Source organism: Protopterus annectens, chromosome 5.part0, assembly GCF_019279795.1.
Source record: "Protopterus annectens isolate FY-2018-M chromosome 5.part0, PAN1.0, whole genome shotgun sequence".
Taxonomy (NCBI): domain Eukaryota; kingdom Metazoa; phylum Chordata; order Ceratodontiformes; family Protopteridae; genus Protopterus; species Protopterus annectens.
Window position 1 is genome coordinate 445,177,064 of NC_056735.1, and position 21,302 is coordinate 445,198,365.

General features: G+C 40.9%; 1 protein-coding gene across 1 annotated transcript in view; it reads left to right on the plus strand.

Moving 5' to 3' along the window:
• IL1RAPL1 (interleukin 1 receptor accessory protein like 1) overlaps positions 1-21,302 on the plus strand; it is a 4,037,132-nt gene that overhangs the window by 3,236,342 nt on the left and 779,488 nt on the right. The window lies entirely within an intron of this gene.

The window sequence follows — 21,302 nt, forward strand, 5'->3', positions numbered from 1 at the left end:
CTGGACTTCTAGAAATGGCGAGACACTCACCATTCAGGATAAGGCTTAACAACACCCCTGGATTTGTGGTAATATCTGCATCATGCAGACACCATCTTGTATTATTGTATGCGTATTTATATATGTAAAGTGTGTGTGAGCATGTCTGTTTTGCCCTAATACACACACACACACACACACACACACACACACACATATATATATGTGTGTGTGTGTGTGTGTGTGTGTGTGTGTGTGTGTGTGTGTGTGTGTGTGTGTGTGTGTGTGTGTGTGTGTGTGTGTGTGTGTATATTATATACAAGAATGTATGTCTTTCTCTCTCTCCCTCTGTATGTGTATATTTATATATATATATATATACATACACACACACACACGCAAATGTACAAAAATGGAAAAAATGAAACTGATGACACGTTAAGACTGACTCTGAATGATACCAAAAAAAGCAAAAAAAAAAAAAACATGAATACAAAACAGAATAGTACAATGAATAGCCAGTTCATTAAATTTGAAAACAAGCTAAAAGACATAAAAATGGAAAAAAGATATGAGCATTTTCATTCATAGGGTCATAGGTTCATAGGTGTTTACTTGGCTAACCACAAGGGCCTTTCTAAGACTAGTCATGCATCCCAAATCTCTGACAAGTTCTGATACCCTTGATAAGTGTAAGCATGGGCCTGGAAGATGAACCATTTGCAGGTCACCTGTGTCCATTAGAGATATAGGTACCAAACCAGCGATGAATTTCTGGATTCCCATCCAATTGTCCAAGTTGCACTTGAATTGGGTTAGGGAGGAACTCTGCTTCACATGGATGGGGAGCCTGTTCATAAATGGGGTAGTCTCTGGGATACATACCTATCTCTACAGCAAGTCCTATTTATATCACAGGCAAAGTTTAGGTCTTTAGAATGGGTAATTCTGGTGCTGTTTGTTTTGTGGATATGCAGGAGGTCCATCAGAGTGGGGTTTGATAATGCACTGTATGCCAGTCATAGATCTCCCCTCAAAAGCCTGTAGGAGACAGAATACAGGGATAAGGCCTTGAGGTGGTCTACATAGGGCATGTTGCTTTCATCCTGTATTCATTTAGTGAGGAACCTATGTGGATGTTCCAGTTGTTGGATATGCCTGGTTAAGTACATACCAAAGGGGCACTGTACTCAATGATAGGTCTAATGAATGCTGAATACAGTGGAACAATGACTTCCTTGGGCTTAGATGCCATACCTTTGTTTATAAGTTGCGCAACATAGAATGATTTCCTCACCACTGTAGACACATGATGATCAAAGGCTAGATTACTATCTGTGTGTCTCTAAGTCACTGACTACTGGGTCAGCTCAAAAGGGTGTGTTGTCAATATGATAGTTACCAGGGAAGGATAACTTCCCAAAGGATACTATTATGCATTTCTTGGTAGTTAGTTTTAGTCCATGGTTCTGACAACAGTTGTTTGTCTGTGTCAGCCCCTCCTGTGTCAGTGTGAGATTCAATGACAGCTCCTAATTTGCAATCATCTGCAAATTTAGTCAGCCAGAGACCACTGACATTGCCCTTGACATCTGAGAAGTAAATGCCAAAAAGGAGCATTCCAAAGACTGATCCCTGAGGGACTCCACTTGTGACTGGCCTCTTTGTAGAGGTGGACTCCCCAATTCTAACTTCCTGAGTACTGTCTGTGATCCAGTTGGCTATCCACCGGGTGGCATATGGGTTTGTACCAAACCTCTTGAGTTTGTCAACAATGCTTGAGTGGAGTATTGTGTCATATGCCTTGGCCAGGTCAAGGTAGACAGTTTGAATGATTTTGCCCTCATCCATTGCTTTGGTGACTTTCTCAAAGATGTCCACTAGCTTGAGTAGGCATGAACTGCCCTTGACTAATCCAGACTGGGTTGGTTCCTGTGTCTGGATATTTACTATATCTCTTTTGATCATCTCCATGATAATTCTTTCTGTGGCTTTACATATAAGACTAGTGAGACTTAAGGGTCCGTAGTTTCCAGCATCTGTAGATGGCCCTCCTTTGTGCAGAGGGATGACTGTTGCCTTGCTCCATTCATGAGACATGAAGCCTGTTTGAAGGGTACAGTTAAATAGTAATTCCAGAGGCCCTGTTCATCCTATTTAGAAGGCATCCTTGGATATTGTCTGGGCCCACTGATGCAATGTTCTTGGTCTTAGAGAGAGCATTAAGGACCTGTTGCCTAGTGAAGTTATATTCGATAATATTTCCTGAGGGAAGGTTGAGAGGGAGAAAGGAATAAAGTTGGAGCTAAATTTATCAGCTAGGAGGTTTGCTATTTCTTTGTGATCAGTATAGGTGGCGCCTTTTACAGTGAGCTCTGCACACAATTGTGTATTGCCTTTGAGGTTCTGGACATAGCTAAAGAATATTTTGTGGTTGTCCTTTGCCTGGGAGGCCAAACATATCTCAGATTTGGCGTTGGTAGACTTTATTTGCTCTCTCAGTTGTTTGTTTGATGAGAGTGCTTTTATCCTGTTGGGTGCTGTACTTACTAATTTTTGCCATGATTTTCTTCCTCCTGTTATACAGATGACTGATTTTGTGATTCCACTAGGATGGCTTGCTTTTTGAGTTAGTTCTGTACTTCTTCCTGGTGGATACAGCTACCTCTATGCATAATAATGAACATTTTGAAACCAAAAAAATTATCCTAGTAATGTTAAATATTTCATTTGAATCCAATTGTCCTCTCCAAACATAAATACAATTTCTCACTGCAATAAATTCCTGAGGTGTACTCAGCCATCCTATCACCTAAAGATAAAACATTAATATGTGGACTCTAGAAAATGGAGCCTCAGAAAACTACTTGTTGGTTGCAGGAAACAGATCAAGTAGTGTGAATATTGACCAGTAGCACTATTTAAATGGTTGCAGTTGGTGATTTTTGGCTTCAGCAATGCCTAGAATGTACTGTTCCACAGTACAATAATAATAAAACTACACTAAAATATAATATATAAAAATAACAGTAATAATAATAATAATAATCATCATCATCATCATAAAAATAACATTGTTACATTACAATAATTAGCAATTTTTATACAACATTCAAACTCCCACTCGAAGAGTTATGAGACCTTTGTAATGTGATACCCTGGTTTAAGCTGGCCAGATTATGGTTTCTAGCTCAGTAGCCTGTCATATCTGGATCAGCATCCTTCCTCACTGTTTGACGTAGTGATCTGAAGATTATTTTGTATTCCCTTCCCTTCCTAGCTTTGTGTTTTCCATAAGTTTATCCTTCATTCACATGCTTCCAAGCAAAATTTTATTTATTTATTATTTACTATTTGTTCACAGACATGTTAATTGGTCTATTGACCCTATTTGGACACAACCTGAGCTCAAAGAGCAGAAAACGCATTGTGGTACTGTACTTGTGATGGCCTCTCTACTGCGGGCTAGTAATCAATGACCCAACATCCTCACCACCGACACTGGTGAGAGACCACTACTAAAAACAGCAATGGATTTTCACAGTATTTTTCAGATGCACCTCTCTGCATCAAGAACAGTTTCCCCCAACAGCACACAGGGGACACACTCTAGACCTGGGACTGGATACTCAGTCTCTCCAGATCCCAAACTAGACTCACTTTGGAGCACTGTGTCCCATTTCCAAGTAGCTGACACACCCGCACCTGGGTATTTGATTTTCACACACACACACACACACACACACACACACACACACACACACACACACACACACACACACACACACCTGGGAAAGGCTGAAAAAGATTTACTAGCTGTGCCCTCTCTACTCAGACTATAAGGTAATCACACTAGTACCTGTCAACTGCTCTAAGGCTCTTACAAGGGTTTATAATTATACTGAGTAAAATTAATACTAATAGAAATGGTAGAGTGTAACCAAAGCAGCAAGGCTTTTTGGAGTGGCCACGGCATCACTAAAATAAGCAGAAGTACTCTCAAGATGTTAAAAGTATTCTCTAAAAGACCAGCCACAATGAAAGGTATAGAAGTATTTAATAATTGTTAGCTTAGTTAGTCAGCGTGAGCAGTCAGCATGTCATCAGAGGAGTATGGAAAGCTGAAAAGGAGCCAGCTTGTGGAGATGTGCCAGACTAGGGGACTGGAGCATGGAAACCTGACTAAGGCAGACCTGATTGCAGCCTTGGTTACAGCTGCATCAGAAAACAGCAACCAGGAGGACAATCAGACTGGCAGTAGAGATATAATTCCCTCGGAGAATGGACAACTCAACCTTTCTGCAGTGGACTTAAAAATCCAGCTGGAGCTAAAGATACTTGGGGTGGAGGCCAGGCATTTGGAAATAGAAGCAGCGGAGAGACTGAGGAGTCTACAGGCTGAGGAGAACAAGAAACTGTTACATCTAGAAGCTGAGGAAAAGGAAAGACAGAGGCAGCATGAAAAGGTGATGCTGACTCTTCGCCAGAGTCATGGAGGTAATGGGGAAGGGAGTAACTGGACCCCAAAAGCACAAAAGGTCAGTAAATTTTTTCCTCAATTTAAAGAGGGTGATCATTTTGATAGTTTCATTCATATGTTTGAACGGGTATATAAACAGTAGGAAGTTGACCAAGGGCTCTGGGTACGGTTCCTGACCCCCTTAATCTATGGTAAAGCTGTAACAGTTTTATCTAAAATGTCTGACATTACATGTTTTGATTATACTGCTGTTATGAAATGTCTTTTAGAACTGTTTAAGCTAACACCTGAAACATATAGGAAAAAGTTTTGTGAGCATAGACCCAAAGCAGATGAAAGTCTGTGTGAATATGTTGCTGAACTGAGCACGTATTTCCATAGGTGGGTTAGTAGATGTCAGGTCACCACTTTTGAAGGGCTGGCAGACCTTTTGGTGAGGGAACAAGCCCTTAGCACTTTGTCTGAGCATATGATGATCTGCTTAGCTGATAGACAATGTGCTACTTTCGATGAGCTGGGGAAGAAGGGAGACCTATAGCTGGCAAGCAGGGCAGTCCTGCACAGGAAGGGGACCCCCATTACTGCCCATAGGTCTAAAGGAATCCATGTTGGGCAGCACACACTGCCACAAAAGAATCTGCCAGTAGCAGGGGAAGCCACTAGTCCAGGTACATGTCCAGGAGCTAGATTTAAATGTTTTGAATGCAACCAGTGGGGCCATGTGGCATACAGTTGTCCACAGAGAAAAGGTGGGGAACCAAAGGTGAGGGAGCCAGTAAGTGGGAAAGACAAAATGCCAATAGTAGGTTGTCTTGAGACAACAGGGGTACTAAACTACCATCCTGCAGATGTCCTGATAGGGAAGGATTTGAATGAGGCAGTAGCATGCACCTATGCAGTTACACGCAGTGAGGCTAGGAGACAAGCATGTGGGTCTGGTAGACTGGGGGAGAACCAGACAGACTGCATACTTGCAGCCAGGACTGATGAGGTGGTTACTTCAGGGAGGGAGCTACTCTGAAGCAGTGAAACTGAATGTGAGCCACAGCAGCTTGTGGGTACTGATATTCCCTTGGACAGAGTGACTGCAAAGGTAGAGGTGAGTAATAGTACCCAGGCTGACAGTAAGGCATCACTGTCAGAGGATGACAGATTTCCTGTGTAAGGGGAACAGGGAAGGGTTACAAGGAGACAGTTGTCACAGGCTCAGCTCTCAGACCCTACATTGCAAGGCCTGAGGCAGGTAGCTAAGGAGGCACCTGATTCTCGAGGAAAGGGGGAATCTGTATACTGGGATAAAGGGTTACAATACAGAGAGTGGACCCCTGAGGGAGGGCTAGAAGGTGAGAGAGTACAGCAGTTGGTAGTGCCTAGAGCCTACCATCTGGCACTTATAGCCATAGCTCAATATATTCTCTTGCAGGTCATGTGGGCATAAAACATACAAAGAGGTGTATTATGCAGAACTTCTATTGGCCTGGAATTTCCAGAGATGTAACAGGGTAATGCAGGACCTGTGAGCAGTGCCAAAAGGTAGGCAAGGCAGGAGACAAGGTGAGAGCTCTTTTGACACCTTTGCCTGTGATTGAGGAGCCATTTCAGAGGGTAGCTATGGATATTATGGGTACCCCAAGTTCCACAGGGAAAAAGTATATCCTAGTAGTAGTGGATTATGCTACACAATACCCTGAGGCAATGGCTTTGTTTTCCATTGAGGCAGAAAAGGTGGCAAATGCTTTGTTAGAAATTTTCAGCAGGGTAGGTTTCCCAAAAGAAATACTGTCTGACAGAGGTGCCAATTTCATGTCAGACCTGCTGGCTTGTCTGTGGAAGTCCTGCGGGGTGAAGCACATGAAGACAATCCCCTAACATCCCCAGATTAATGGTCTTGTTGAGAGGTTAAACTCTATAATCAAGTCCATGCTATGGGCATTTACACATCAGTTTACCAGGGAGTGGGACAAATATTTGCCCCGTCTTTTGTTTGCTTACAGTAAGGTTCCCCAGAAAGCCACAGGTTTTGCACCCTTTGAGTTGCTGTATGGGCATAGGGTGAGGGGAACTCTAGATTTAATTTGAGATGAGTGGGAAGATGAGTGCAAGTCTTACAAGGAGTCTGTTGTGGCATACATCCTAAACCTCAGGACAAGGCTCAGGGAACTCATGGCTTGGCCCAGGAGAACCTGGCAGAAGCCCAAAAACAGAGAAAGGTGTGGTATGACAGGAATGCTTGAGCTAGAGAGTATGCTGTATGCTATGGGGCAGCAGGTAATGGTTCTCATTCCTGTCAGACACAACAAGCTGCAAGCAGCTTGGGAGGGACCCTACAAGGTGGAAAGAAAGATAAGTGATGTTAACTACATGGTAGAACTGCTAGGCAGATGGCAAGGGCACAAATTGTACCATGTTAACATGATGAAACCTTACCATGATAGGGAGGCCCTTGTGCTGAGTATTTGCAGTGGATTGCAGGTGGAGTCTGAGGGAGATCTGGGGACTGATCTCCTCAGTGAGGCTTGGGCTGACACCTCAGTGTGAGGGGTAGCAATGTCCCAGCAGCTATCTCCTACCCAGGTTCAAGAAATCCAAGCAGTGTGTTGCAGGAATTTGGGGACGTGTTCACTGGGAAGCTAGGGTGCACCATCCTGGTGCAGAACCAGGTGGCTACAGGACCCCAAAGCCTTATTAGGCAGGCCCCTTATAGGGTGCTGAGAGAGTCAGTCAGACCCTGAGGGAGGATGTACAGGAGATGTTGGAACTAGGGGTGATTCAAGAGTCCACCAGTCCCTGGGCCTCTCCAGTGGTGCTGATGCCAAAGAAGGATGGCAACACCAGGTTCTGTGTGGACTACAGGAAGTTAAATATTCACACAGAGTCAGATGCTTACCCCATGCCTAGGACAGAGGAGGCCCTAGAGAAGCTGGGTGTGGCTAAGTATCTTACAACCATTGATCTTACCAAGGGTTACTGGCAAGTGCCTCTGACTCCCAGTACTAGAGAGAAGTCAGCCTTTGTGACTCCTTTTGGCTTGTATGAGTTTACAAAGTTGCCCTTTGGGATAAAGAATGCCCCAGCAACTTTCCAGAGGCTGGTAGATCATATCCTAGCAGGAGCAGGAGAGTTTGCCCTTGCTTACCTAGATGATATTGCCATCGACAGCCATTCCTGGCCAGAGCACCTTCAGCATATTAGGGAGGTGCTGGTCAGACTACATAGGGCAGGGTTGACCATTAAGCCGAGCAAATGTTAGGTGGGTATGGCAGAGGTCTCCTACCTATGACATAGAGTGGGGAGTGGTAAGATAAGGCCAGAACCTGCCAGAATGGAAGCCATTCAGGCATGGCCTGCACGAAAGCAGGTGAGGGCATTTTTAGGGACAGCAGGTTACTACAGAAAGTTCGTCCCCAGTTATAGTACCATAGCTGCTCCCCTCACAGACCTGACAAGGAAGAACAGGCCAGATAAGTTAGTGTGGACTCCAACATGTGAACAGGCATTCCAGACGCTTAACAAAGCTTTGGGAGGACTCCCTATGTTAGCTAGTCCAGATTACAGCAAATAATTGGTTGTGCAGGTGGATGCTTCAAACCATGGGGTGGGGGCTGTACTTAGCCAGATTTCTTCAGAGGGGGAAGAGCACCCAGTGGTTTATCTCAGTCATAGGCTCCAAACCATGGAGGAATGATATGCAGCTGTAATAAAGGAATGTCTAGCCATAGTGTGGGCACTACAGAAACTTTAGCCTTATCTGTATGGAAGAAAATTCACTGTTATGACAGATCACAACCCTCTAACATGGTTAAACAGAGCCAGTTAGCAAAATGCCAAGTTGCTAAGATGGAGCCTGCGGTTGCAAGCATATGATATGTCAGTGCAGCACCGCAGTGGGAGTAGCAATGCCAATGCAGATGGGCTCTCAAGACAGGGATTGGGGTGAGGTATACTCAGATAGACCTAACCCTCTCAAGCTGCCTTTCTCAACGGTCATCTGAAAAACTAGATTGAGTTCTCCGGTAGGAGAAATGTGATGACTGGTAGAGAAGGGTGAAGGCTGCCAGCCTAGCCAGATAAACTTTTGCAGATAATTCTATCATTTGTAAATCTGAATGTTGAACTACAAGCTTGTTTATTTTAAATGAAAGAATGTGCTGTGAAATGTTGAACTTAAAACAATGTGGCAACACTGCCCTCTGCTGTAAAGAAAGCTAAGTCAAGCATTTATTGTTGGTCCTTTGAAATTAAAATTATTTCATGACTGCCTTTGATGTTTGCAATTCGGCTCCAGACGGACTAGATTAAGGCTTCCTGTCTATTGTTTTAAGGGTAAAGTTAATGACCAGAATTTACATGTGGAATGTCCTTTATTGCTCTAAGTGTAAAAGAATGTAAATGCAGTTTCTGTCAGCCTGGGAATACCAGGAATGTGTGAAATGATGTAATGTTTTATCAGAACTGCTGTTTCAATTTAGACAGTGAGATCCAGAGATTATTAAGCATGTTTGTCTGGATCATCCAGCTCAGCACTCTGCCTGTTGTCTTATGTAAGTTAGCTTAGACTTGTGTTTTCTTTTAGCAATAGTTAGAAAATTAGAAAGATTAGACTGTGTTTTTCTGTGATGTCAGAACTGTACTACTGATTTATTTTAAGTATTTCTGTGTAATCTCTGAACTCTTGACTAGCACTGACTGTATAGAAGAAAGTATTGTCTTGTGGTTTTAATTATTTATTGTTAAATATTTTGAAACCTTTTAATGGTGGCTGGTTTTGTGTAGAAATAGTTTAAGCTCTTTAGAGTACTTGTATGTCTTTGGTAAAACTGTACATAGCCACTATAATAAGTCTTGATTGTAGTCATACTACCAATTGGATAATAATATTGCACAGTAATAATTGGACACCTTTTTAAGGGCCTTTGAGTAGCTGATAAGTATTAGTGGGTGGTGGCTGGTGGTACTACCGTATAGTCTGGGAGAAAGGGGCACAGCTGGAGAAACTGTGTCAGCCTTCCCCAGGAGTGTCTGTGTGGTTGTATAACCTCTTCTCAAAGTGCATGTGTATGTGTGTGTGTGTGTGTGTGTGTGTGTGTGTGTGTGTGTGTGTTAGCTACTTCAGCAGGGACACGAAGCACTGGTTGAACAGAGAGGGTGCTAGAGGTTTTAGATTCCCACTAGGCTGAGATCTGTACCCTATAGCTGTGCCAGTAGGGAGTCTTATCTTATTGGGGACCTGGAGAGCAAGGGAGCGACCAGCCCTGGACTAACTGTGATCTCTGTGTGCTTTTAAGGGAAATTGCACTTTATTGTGTGTATTTATTATCCTTTCCTCCTATATGAGAAGCCCTCTCTGGTGTTGGTGGTGAGGATTGAGGATCCTTGATTGCTGGGCCAGGGCACGGGTGTCACATACTGATTGAAAGATATTCTGATCATATATATTATTTACTATATTAATCGCAGACAACTGCAAACTAGGGGCTATAATTGACTCTCCAGCTGACACAGACATCCTCCAAAAGGGTCTCACTGAGACGGATACCTGGTGTCAAAATCATGGCCTCAAGCTAAATGTTAAAAAGTGCATAGTCATCCCCTTTGGAAAAAAAAAAGTACCCACAAACTACCACATAGGTGGGAGTCCCCTAAATACAGAAAATGTAATAAGGGATCTGGGGCCCCAAGTAGATAGTAATCTCTTCTTTGATAAGCACATTGCCAAAGTGGTCAGAAAATCCTTCTATGTGGCCCACCTAATCACAAAAGGATTCACATCCAGATCAAAAGAGGTCATTGTGCCCCTCTACTCATCACTCATCAGACCCTTCATAGAGTACAACTCCCTATTTGGGATGTTCCTTACAAGACATCTGCAACAGCTAGAAAGACCACAGAAGTACCTCACCAAGATGATCACTGGCCTCAAACAGATGCCCTATGCAGCTCGACTGAAGAAACTCCAGCTGTACTCGGTTGCATACCACCTACTCAGAGGTGATCTCTGCCTGACATACAAGGCCATGTCCAACCCAGAATTGATGGACATGCTTCACCTAAAGAAAACCATATCCCCTTGAGCCACATGCTCTAGGGATCTAAACCTCACCACAACAATAAATAGGACATGCTGGAGGGATAAATTTCTATCCCAGAGACTTTCCATGCTTTGGAACAAGATTCCAATCTACATTAGGCAGAGCTCCTCTCTGACACTCTTCAAGAGAAACCTTGACGAGTGGATGGGAAACAGAAAGTTTACCCCGGGGATCACTTCAGTGGCTGTGCTGGACAAAGGCACAGGGAACTAATCTAAGGGGGGCGGTGAAAGCCAACATGTTCCGGCTAGGCTTATAAATGCCTCTGGGCAGATAGCCTAGTCCCTACCTATGAACTTATGAACCTATAATATCAAATATGTGTGTGCTCAGAGTATTGTGGTTGGCTGTTCGCAGTTAGTTGATTTTATGTTGCAATGCATGCTGGTAATGATAGTGAGTGCAACATTCCTACTGTACCTGTTTAGTGCTGTTTGTATTACTTGTCTTCCAGTGGGTGCAACTGTGGATTCAACATATTTAGCAGTGGAGAAGATAGAGTAAGACTTGACCCTTGCATAAAATGCTTATTTTAATATTTGGAGTTGTGTAAGTCTTTCTTGGTGATTTATTTCAGTCATTTAGTTAGTTAGTTGTGCATTTTTGAATAGGGTAGATCATTGATCAAAGTGGACCACTTTCAGGTTCAGCTTGGCATTTACATCTAGATAAAAACGCTAGAAAGAATTTGGGTACATAATAATTTACATTAAGAAAACCGTAATACAATTAATGATACAAAAGCAATTATAGCACAAATCATTGCATGTTTGGCAGTTGTTGTTGTTGCGTCTTTCGGCTTTTCCCAGTTAGGGGTCACCACAGCAGAACTCCGGTCCGCTAATGATTGGTAGTTGATTTTTACGTGCCGAGTTACCAGCCCTGACGCACAACCTTCAATGAAGGTACACCCATTCATGCATGTCTCCACGCAGAAGACGCTCTAGCTAAGAATCGAACCGGACAGCATCTTACTGTGAGGCGACAACGCTACTGCAGCACCACCACTGCGGATCTAGGTTGCTATATTTCTTACAAGCAGGAGTTTTTGTAGCATGAGAGAAATGCTACAGCATGAAGTATTTTATTTTCTTTACAGTTAAATGTCCTTCTTTTATAAACAATAGCTATTTACTTTATAATATATGAAAATAATATTTTTGGATCCTAAATGCATGTATATTTTCAAAAGAACTTAATGTTTTTTGACTTTGACAAGGCAGTTTGGGACTGTTTGCATGTTATCAATTAGAATTCTGCAAAGGAAGAAGATGAGTCATACAACACTGGTAGTGCAAAGAATGTATTATGTATTATCAAGGAGGATTTCAGTATCTCCTTTGAGTCAGCCTGTAGGTCAGCATTAATTGGTGGAGGACATCATTGTACTGACAAGCTGATAAATATAATTGATGGCCCTTTTAAATGGAAACAGGGAGTGAAAGACAGAGAGAGAGAGAAGATTGTACAGGCTGATAAAATGTGTGTTACATATTTTCTTTACTTGTTAGAAAGGCCTGATGATTTTCCAGCACACAGAATATACGAAAATGTTTTGCTACAAGTGGGTCCAAGCCAGAAATGGATGAGTTCCTTTGAAGGTAGTAGCTGAAGTAATTTTGTGACCACCAAACCAATCTTATAAAAAGAAAAAGGTTGGAGGATATATTCTTTGGTATTAACACTGTATAAATGGAATAGCATTTACTGTGTATAATAAAAATTCATTAGCAAGCTATAAAATATAAAACAAAATCTTTCTGTTGCACTTTATTTTATAAGAAAAGGATAATATGCCTGTGGTTGCAGTTCTAGTTCATAAAGCCACCCACAGATAACAGCTACATTGCTGTAAAAAAATCTTTCTTTTTCACACTCCCACTAACCAGTGCAACTCTACAGTCTACACTACTGAAAGATAATTACAACCATAACCTTAATGGAAAAAGGTGACACAGCCAAGTTGTACAAACTTGTGTTAATCACTTATTAACTATAATTTGTGACTAATTAAGCTACACGTCAGGGAACTGTCGGATTTAATTACTCTCTGTATCAAGATAGGGATAAAAAATGTTTTTCACATTATCTGTATATCCAACTGCATGATCATCTATCTACTAGCCTGTCTCTCTGAATATATAATTTATTAAATATTATGTTCATATTTGCAAACTGTTTTACTATTGGCTTAGTATTATTCAGTTTGACATAATTTTAGATTGTGTGTGTGTGTGTGTGTGTGTGTGTGTGTGTGTGTGTGTGTGTGTGTGTGTGTGTGTGTGTGTTTATATGTGTGTCTCTGCATTACAAACAACTCCCTAAACAATGGACTTCCACAGTATGGACTTTCAGAGAGTGCACCTCACAGCTATGATATATATGTAGTAATGACATCTAAGATTAAACAGGTATGAATACTATGGCTCCCAAGCAAAGGTGACTGTGTTTGCAAGCAACTAGGCAGTAGTAAGGCATTGTTTGTTTAATATTTATTGTGATGCCAGATAGGAATGTGGATATATTGCTGTCTGCAACACCTTGACCAATTAGCTTTAAGACATTACTGTGTCGAACTGCTGCTATTTCAGGAAAACCATGTACTTGATCTGTGCTGCAGACGCCAACTGGGTATCAAGTTGTACAAATGACAAGAAAGTGATGCTAGAGTATCCTGCACAAGTCTTGTGAACACAGGCTGGTATGACAATAATTACATTAGCCTGATAAGACCACCATGTCTAAGGGGTAGACCATGTAACTTTTTTATAGTAGTGACTGGAAACATAACTCCATATGCTATCAATTACTTTTGAAACTGAAGATCTTGGTATATGGAGGCTATGCTGCTTCCCTGTGGGCACTTTACTGTCAGTTTTGTCATAGAGTGGCACCCTACAAATTATGCATGTGCTGCTTAGAAATTCTTACTGAAGAACAGGGGATGATGTATTATAAACACACACACACACACACACACACACACACACACACACACACACACACACACACACACACACACACATACACACACACACACACACACAAACACACACCATAGCAGGTCATTTCAGAAGATATATTTCGCACCTACTAAGCTAACTCTTTATTTATTTAACATTTGTTTACCGGGAAAGTGTGACTTGGAATGAAGGCAATTTTCAGTGGAGGCCAGGGAAGAAATGCTCCAGAAAAAAACTCTTAACTAGATATGCTTAAATATGTCTGATATAACTAATATCAGACAAAGGACAAATAGGACAGGAACGGCAGCTAGAGATACATAGTTACCACATACTTTCCCTTAAAAGCCTTACTAGAGGACAAAGGATTAGCTAGACTCACTATTTCCTTTTAATGAAACTGTCCTAGGTTACCTAAGGAAAATCTTTGTGTGTTGGCACATGCATGTGCCTGTGTGTCTGCACTGAAGAGAGGTCATCACTTACTCTTGTAATTGCTTGGGAGTTTCTGCATTAGTTAAAGAGTTTTTTTTTCCATTAGAATAATTATTCTGTGTTGTGCATAGTGATAATAAATGTAGGAACTAGTTTGGGCAGTGGTTTGTGAAGGAAGGGATATGAGTTCAAGTCCTGGGGATGTATGTGCTAATTAATGTGGGTGTCTTTTGTTGCTTTACTTCTGGATAGGCTTTTTTTGGCAGCTATTAACAAGGACTGTATCTGTCTTGTAAATGCTACAAATCTATGAATCAAAGGATTTATTCAACTGTCTGGCTCAGTCTTTATATATGTAGGAAGCTATTCCTGTAAATAAATAGTAATTCTTGGAGCCATCATCAGTTCACAAATAATTTAATTTTTAAGAAATAATAATTTGCTCACTTCAAATTATTTGTGATATCACAATAAAATGCAGTCTTTTTTATCTGAATGATAGCAACAACCCATAATTGCTACATTTGATAGTAATCATCCATTAGTTTCCAGCTACAGTATTCTGAAGTCATGTGATCAGTTCTTTAGTCTGAAATGTGAATCATATGCTTATATATTAGTATGCATACAGACCAAGGATGTGGTGGAAGTGCCTCCAAACTGGGGTTCTAGGTGCTTTGTGCCACACATCAATGCATCTTAAAGTTAATTATTTCATTCTTTGTGTTGCAAAACAAAAATGGTGTGGTGGGACAGTATGATAAGTGTGTTAGGTTCTGGCACGTTTAGTTTCATTACAATATAGTAATCTAGTAACTACATTTCAGATGTCTGTTGCCCTTGTGATGGAAGTATCAGTTTAATTATGTGAATCCAAAATTAGCCCATCAAATCAAACCTAGGCAAACATTAGATGCAAACGGAAGTCAGATACTGAGTTAAGGTTAAGGAAAGAAAGAGATTTATTGAATTCTTCAAGATTCTCAAAACATATTCAAAAATCAGACATTCAACCCTTGAGTAAGAAACTGCAGCATAGCAAAGAGTAGCATGCATATAATTCCCTAAAGCACTGATTTCAATATCATATCCAACTATTAATAATCTTTAACCCAAGCTGAAATATTCTCTCTCTCTCTCTCTCTTCAGGTTAAAATATATAAGTTAAGCAAATCAGATGGAGAAGACATGTCACATGAAAGACTTGGAATCAGCCAGCTGTTCTAATACACAATGCTATCATCATGGAAACAAATGTTCCTCCTCAAAAACAACACATTAAAAATAGTGCACTTGTAAATGGCCAGGCTATTTAACACAGTAATGTGCTGAGCTAAGCTAGGCAATATTGTAGTTCTCAAAATATTCATTCGCTACACCAACTTACTCTGTGTTCAAGATAAGCATGTCAAGGAACTCACAATGAAAACAAAGCTTGAGAGGTGAACCTTGCCACACATGTCTTGAACACATAAATAAGGGTTAGCACTGGTAAGACCCTGTCATAATTCTTTGAAGTGCATGTAACATTATCTGCTCCATATTCCAATTATTACAAAAAAATTAAAAAAAAACATGTAGGATCACAAAGTGTTTGTTGGATTTTAAAACCTTTGAACATTGGTAAAACACATCATCTGTGTCAAACAGAAAACAGGCAGAAATGAAGTGCCCCTCTAAAAAATGAACTGCTTAACATTCATAGAAATCGACCTAGCTTTTCCTGCCCTACTTCACAAAACTTAAGTTTATCTTTTTCTAGTTAAGTAAATTTGATTTGAAAATGTATATGTGGATACTCTACAGAATATAAAATAAATCTAGTCAGCAAGCTTGTGCTGATGTCCTTGGCTCTAGTAATTCTAACAGGACTGATCAGTAGGTACAATGAATAACCAGATTTAGTCAATGAAAAACAAACCCTCAGATTTCATATAATTATGTGTAGCAATATATGAATATGTTAATTTATGAGCCAAAGACAATGACCAAACAACGCACCATTGTTAGTTCTGCACTGTACTCAAAATGTGTAATACAGAACTTAAAATGTGACAGCACAAAGGAGCACTCTAAGGTTAATTATCTGTGGAATTGATTAGTTAAGCATGTCTCAAAAATCCATGGCACACAGAAGAAGCTTAGAGGAAGTTGAAACAGTAAGAACAAAGTAATTAGAAAAGATCAGTGAGAGAATGCTGTGTAGTGAAATCAATGTCTAGATTAACAATAAAATCTAGCCGGTGACCTTTGACATTAAAGGGAAGTTGGAGTGTAACATGGTATTTTGTGGCAGCTACATTCAGAACATGAAATAACTGTTCATGTTGTCAATTAAGACTACTTTCTTCTGGGAAACAAACTCACTGGTGATTTCAATTTACAATATTATCAGAGTTTTAAGGTGTTAAAGCAAAGAGACCTTGCAGAAATGAATTACCATGCGAACAGACTGCATGTAGTGATGAAAGGAGGTACTGCTAGCCATGCTAGGAGAAGTAGGGCAGTGGATGTGTAACATATGCCAGCACAGCTAGCTGGAATTTTGTAAAGAATTACATGCCATTTGTATATTAAACTGATTTCTACAGATAAAATACACAATGTGCATTCCTCAACAGACTAAACAAAGAAAAATACAATTGGGTCCACCCAAATTACACCAGTATTCCCCAGCCGCAGCAGTAAACGTAATGAACCAATTCAATGGTCAAATAAAAAACTTTTCTTATTCACTACATAGATTGAGGACTTTCATCTACAAAAATGTAGACTTCATCAGAATCTGATGAAGTCTACGTTTTTGTAGACGAAAGCGCTCAATCTATATATTCACATGTATGTAACGGTGTATATATGGAAGTCTGTGGGTAGGTGTTAACTTATCTATTTCCACTATGCCAAGGATTATAGCTTGGTCTTCATAATATCAACAGGCACCTGGAAGTGACATTTATTTTCTCTGAAACATGTTACAGTTTCTATGTATCTATCCTACAAAGCACTCCACACAACTCTAACTAACAAGGACCCTTAGTGAAAACACTCTTACCAGGAGTATCCATTTTACTTTTACTTACCCATACTATAAATATGTTTGTGTGCAACCTCATTTGCAACTTACATACAAATATTTAATTATTTCCTTTACACTAACCATTTGAAATGTTGAGTGCCAACATTTTATTAGAGAGCCTTCTTTTACTGCTGTTTTATATCAGATTGTATTTTATATTTTCCATACTATTTGGTATCTGCCTTAACTATGCACACCAATTAATTAGTTTGATAGTTATTATTCTGATTTACTTGAGGGATTTAATTTATTTCACTAGCATAATCCTGAAGGTAAAACATGTCTGTTTTGTGCTATCACTTTTGGACTTCATGGATTTGTTAATCATTGAAATACAATATACATGGAGAAAGGAGCCTAGGATCTCTGAGATTGCTGTCTGCAATCATAGGATCATAGGATCATAGGATCATAGAAGATTACTAGGCTATTGACCTAGAGGTCATTTTAAGCTTAGCCATTTTAACCCAATGTAATACCATAGAAGTACTAGTCAATACTCAAGATTGCATTTAGTGATGACTGCCTCTGTCCAGGCGGGTTGTGGGCACTATCCCTGGTATGAATTTATGGTGCACCATCCACTCATCCAGGTTCCTCTTAAACAATGTTATTAGAGGTGTTCTGTTTCACATGAATTGGTAGCTTTGTTCCAAAGATGTGGCAGTCACTGGGAGATAAATCTGTCCCTCCAGCATGTCCTATTTAAGTCACAGTCCATATTTAAGTCCCTGGAATGAATAGCCGTAGACACATTTGATTTATGGATATGCAGTAAGTTCATTAGGTATGAGTCTTGGGTTGCTCTGTAGGCCAGGCATAAGTCTCCCCTAAGAAATCTATAGGATATGGAGTATAGTGACAGGGACATTAGTCGGTCCATGTAAGGCACATGTTGGAGGCCCTTAATCTTCTTTGTTAGAAACCTCTGAGGTCTGTCTAATTGCTGCAGGTGCTTATTATGGTATATACCAATAGGGCGTTATACTCAATTATCGGCTGGATAAGTGGCGGGTGTAAGGGGCTATAGCTTCTTTTGCTCTTGAGGTGATGCCTTTACTAATCAAGTGAGCTGTGTGAAAAGCTTTCCTTTCAACAGTAGACAAGTGGTGGTCGAAGTTAGGGTCATGGTCAACCTGTAGTCCCAGGCCCCTTACCACTTCATGGGCAGTTAGGATATTGTTGTTGATTTGATAGTGTGAAGGGACATTGTTTGTGCTGAAGGGAATGAAGATGCATTTCTTTGCATTCTGTTTGAGACCAGGACTAATACACCAGTTGCTAGTCTGTGTGAGACCCTCCTGGAGTATACTGACATCATTTGGGGATTCAATGATTGCACATAGTTTTCAGTCATCTGCAAACTTGGTCAGCCACAACCCTTTAGTTTTGACCTGAACTTCTGAGAAGTATATACTGGACAGAAAGGGGCCCAGGACTGACCCCTCTGGCACACTACTGGTAACAGGTCTGCTGGTTGATGTGAACTCACCAACTTTGATAGTGTGTGTCTGGTTTGTGAGCCAGTTGGCAATCCATCTTACAACAAAGGAGTTTACATTCAGTTTTGTAAGTTTATTGGTAATACCCAAATGTGGGATTGTGTCAAAGCTGCCTTTGCCAAGTTGAGATATGCTGCGTGCACAGATTTGCCCTCATCAATGGCCCTGGTCATGCTTTCAAAGAAATCCACTAGCTTTAACAAGAAGGATCTGCTCTTCATGAAGGCAAATTGGGTAGGATCCAATGTTTAGAGGTTGTCTATGTCTTTATTTATGAGGTCAATAACAATATGTTCTGTGGCCTTACAGATGAGGCTGGTCAGGTTTATGGGTCTGTAATTCCCTGAGGCTGTTGCTAGGCCACCTTTGTGGAGTAGAATAACTACAGCTTTTCTCCATTCTGCAGGAATAAAGCCTGTGGTTAGGCTATGATTGAAAAGGCTACTTATTGATGAAGCTAGTTCATGTTTTGCCTGTTTAGAAGACAGCCTGGGATGTCACCTGGTCTCACAGAGGCCATGATCTTTGCCTTGGGCAGGGTTTTGAAGGCTTGTTCTTCAGATATGTAAGGTGGAGGAGGGGTTTGGAGGAGGGTTTGTTGTATGTTTTGAGGGGATAAGGGACTGAAATTTTCTCCAAACCTATCCGCTAGCAGGTTCACTATCTCTGTGGGGTCAGTGTGTGTGATACCGTTGACCACCAGTTCTGCACATGCTTGGGTTCTACCCTTTAGGTTATGTACATACTTGTAAAAGGCCTTATGGTTATCCATGGCAGTACTTGCTAGGTTTCTCTCAAAGGAGCTATTGGAGGATTTTACAAGCTGTCTTATTTGTCTGCTAAGGCTGAGAAGGGTACTTTTCCATTGTTGGGTCCTTGTCTTTGTTTGCTTGGACAGCAACTTTTTGCATTTATTGTACATTTGTTTATGGTAGAAGTCCACCATGGCAGCTTGGTTTTACTTTACCTGGGGCTCTGGCTTTGCTTCTGTCTGGTACAGCTGAGTTTATACACTTATGCCAGTGATTGCACATGACATTAGTGTAAGCTTTGGTGTAGTTACCACTTTCAGCTTGGGATGGGCTTTGAATGCATTTTTACCTTCACCTAGGAGGGTATATTTTGCCTTGGTGATGTATTTTAGTCTGATTTTATCCTTTGTGAGTTCTAGTGTTAGTATCAGTTTGAAGGTGACTGATTTGTTGTTAGTTTTAACTAATGAGGGTCCAACAGTTGCAGCAGTGCACCTGTTTGACATGTTGGTGATGACCAGATCTAGAATGTTTGATTCTCTTGTCGGGTTATGGACAATTTGCTCCAGGGCATTTGAATTCACAAATCAAGGAAGTTTTGAGCTAGGGAGTTTGGGCTAAAGTAGGTTTCCCAGTTGATGGTGGGATAATTGAAATCCCCCATAACCATCGTGTTCGGTAAAATTTGGATTGTCTTCAGTTTGGTTAAGTAGGCTTAATGGGTGCTATGACCCATGGAGGGAGATGTATAAGTACTTAAGACTTGAGTAGGGGTCTTACCCACCATAACCTGGATCTGTAGTAATTCCATGGAGTTGCCCAGTCTAGCTAGATGGGAGGTGAATTTATCTTTAATTTAGACTAAAACTCTATCTCCTTCGGGTTTCACACATACATGTTGCAGTCTAAAAGTTCTGGAGGGCATTGCAACCTTGCAGGACCAGGGTACTGTCTGAGGCCTTAAACCAGGTTTCTGTGACTGCACAGACATCTACATCTTCTAGTGACAGAAGTGCTTCCAGGGATTGCAGTTTTTGGTTTAAGCTCCTAGCACTTAGCAGCATGACCCTTATTTTGTTCTGATTGGTAAATTTCACATTGGCAATGTTGTTTTCAAGACCTTGCCTAAAAAAGGCACTATGGGGGAGGCAAGAGCCTTTTCCCGCAGTTGAAAGCCTAGGGGTGCCAGATGCAAACTGTCTCTGATAAAGCAGCGAGGTTTATCAACTATGACTACCGAGACAGACAGGAACTTAATCCCCTTAGAATAACACCAAAGTCTAAGGCGACTATTGAAATAAATCATTTTTTGTTCATACTGTGGCATCATTCTAGATGAGGGTAATATGTTGCTCAAGGCTAGGGACATACCTGCCTTGACACATACTCAGAGAGCTGGACCATGTCTGTCTTTGTATAGTCCAGTGAGCTAGGTCATTCACACCAAAATGAACTATGACAGAGTCATAACAGTACTTGTTGCTGAAAGATCTGAGTGCATGTGTGATTTGGCGAATCCTGACACGAGACAGGAAACTGACCATGAATTTCTACTTGTCCAACCTGGTGAGTGGGACATCTGTGTGTCTCACTTTTGAGTCTCCAATGACAAGAAAACTTGTTTTTTGAGTGTTGCGCCTTATGGGCTTGATGGGTGAGACACTGGTGTTGGTATGCATCATAGGTGCTGTGGTGACTGTGTTAGCTGTAGCAGACCTGTGTTTTGGAGGTCTCTGGTGTTTTGGTATTTTTTTTGAGAGAACCTCTGTGCATGTGGGTTTACGTGTCTGATGCATACTGTGAGTTTGAGTACTGGTATGTGTATGAGTAGTGGTACTATGTGAATATGTGGTGATGGGTGAGTTTAACATCTTTTCTATGTTACTGTTTTGAGTGAGAGAGAACATAGATTCTAGATTCTTGGTGTAAATACATCTTTCACACTCTGTACTAGTTTGTGTTATCAGTAAAGGGTTGTCTGTGTACATGAGGCAATTGCTACACTGCCTCAAGAGACCCAAGTCAA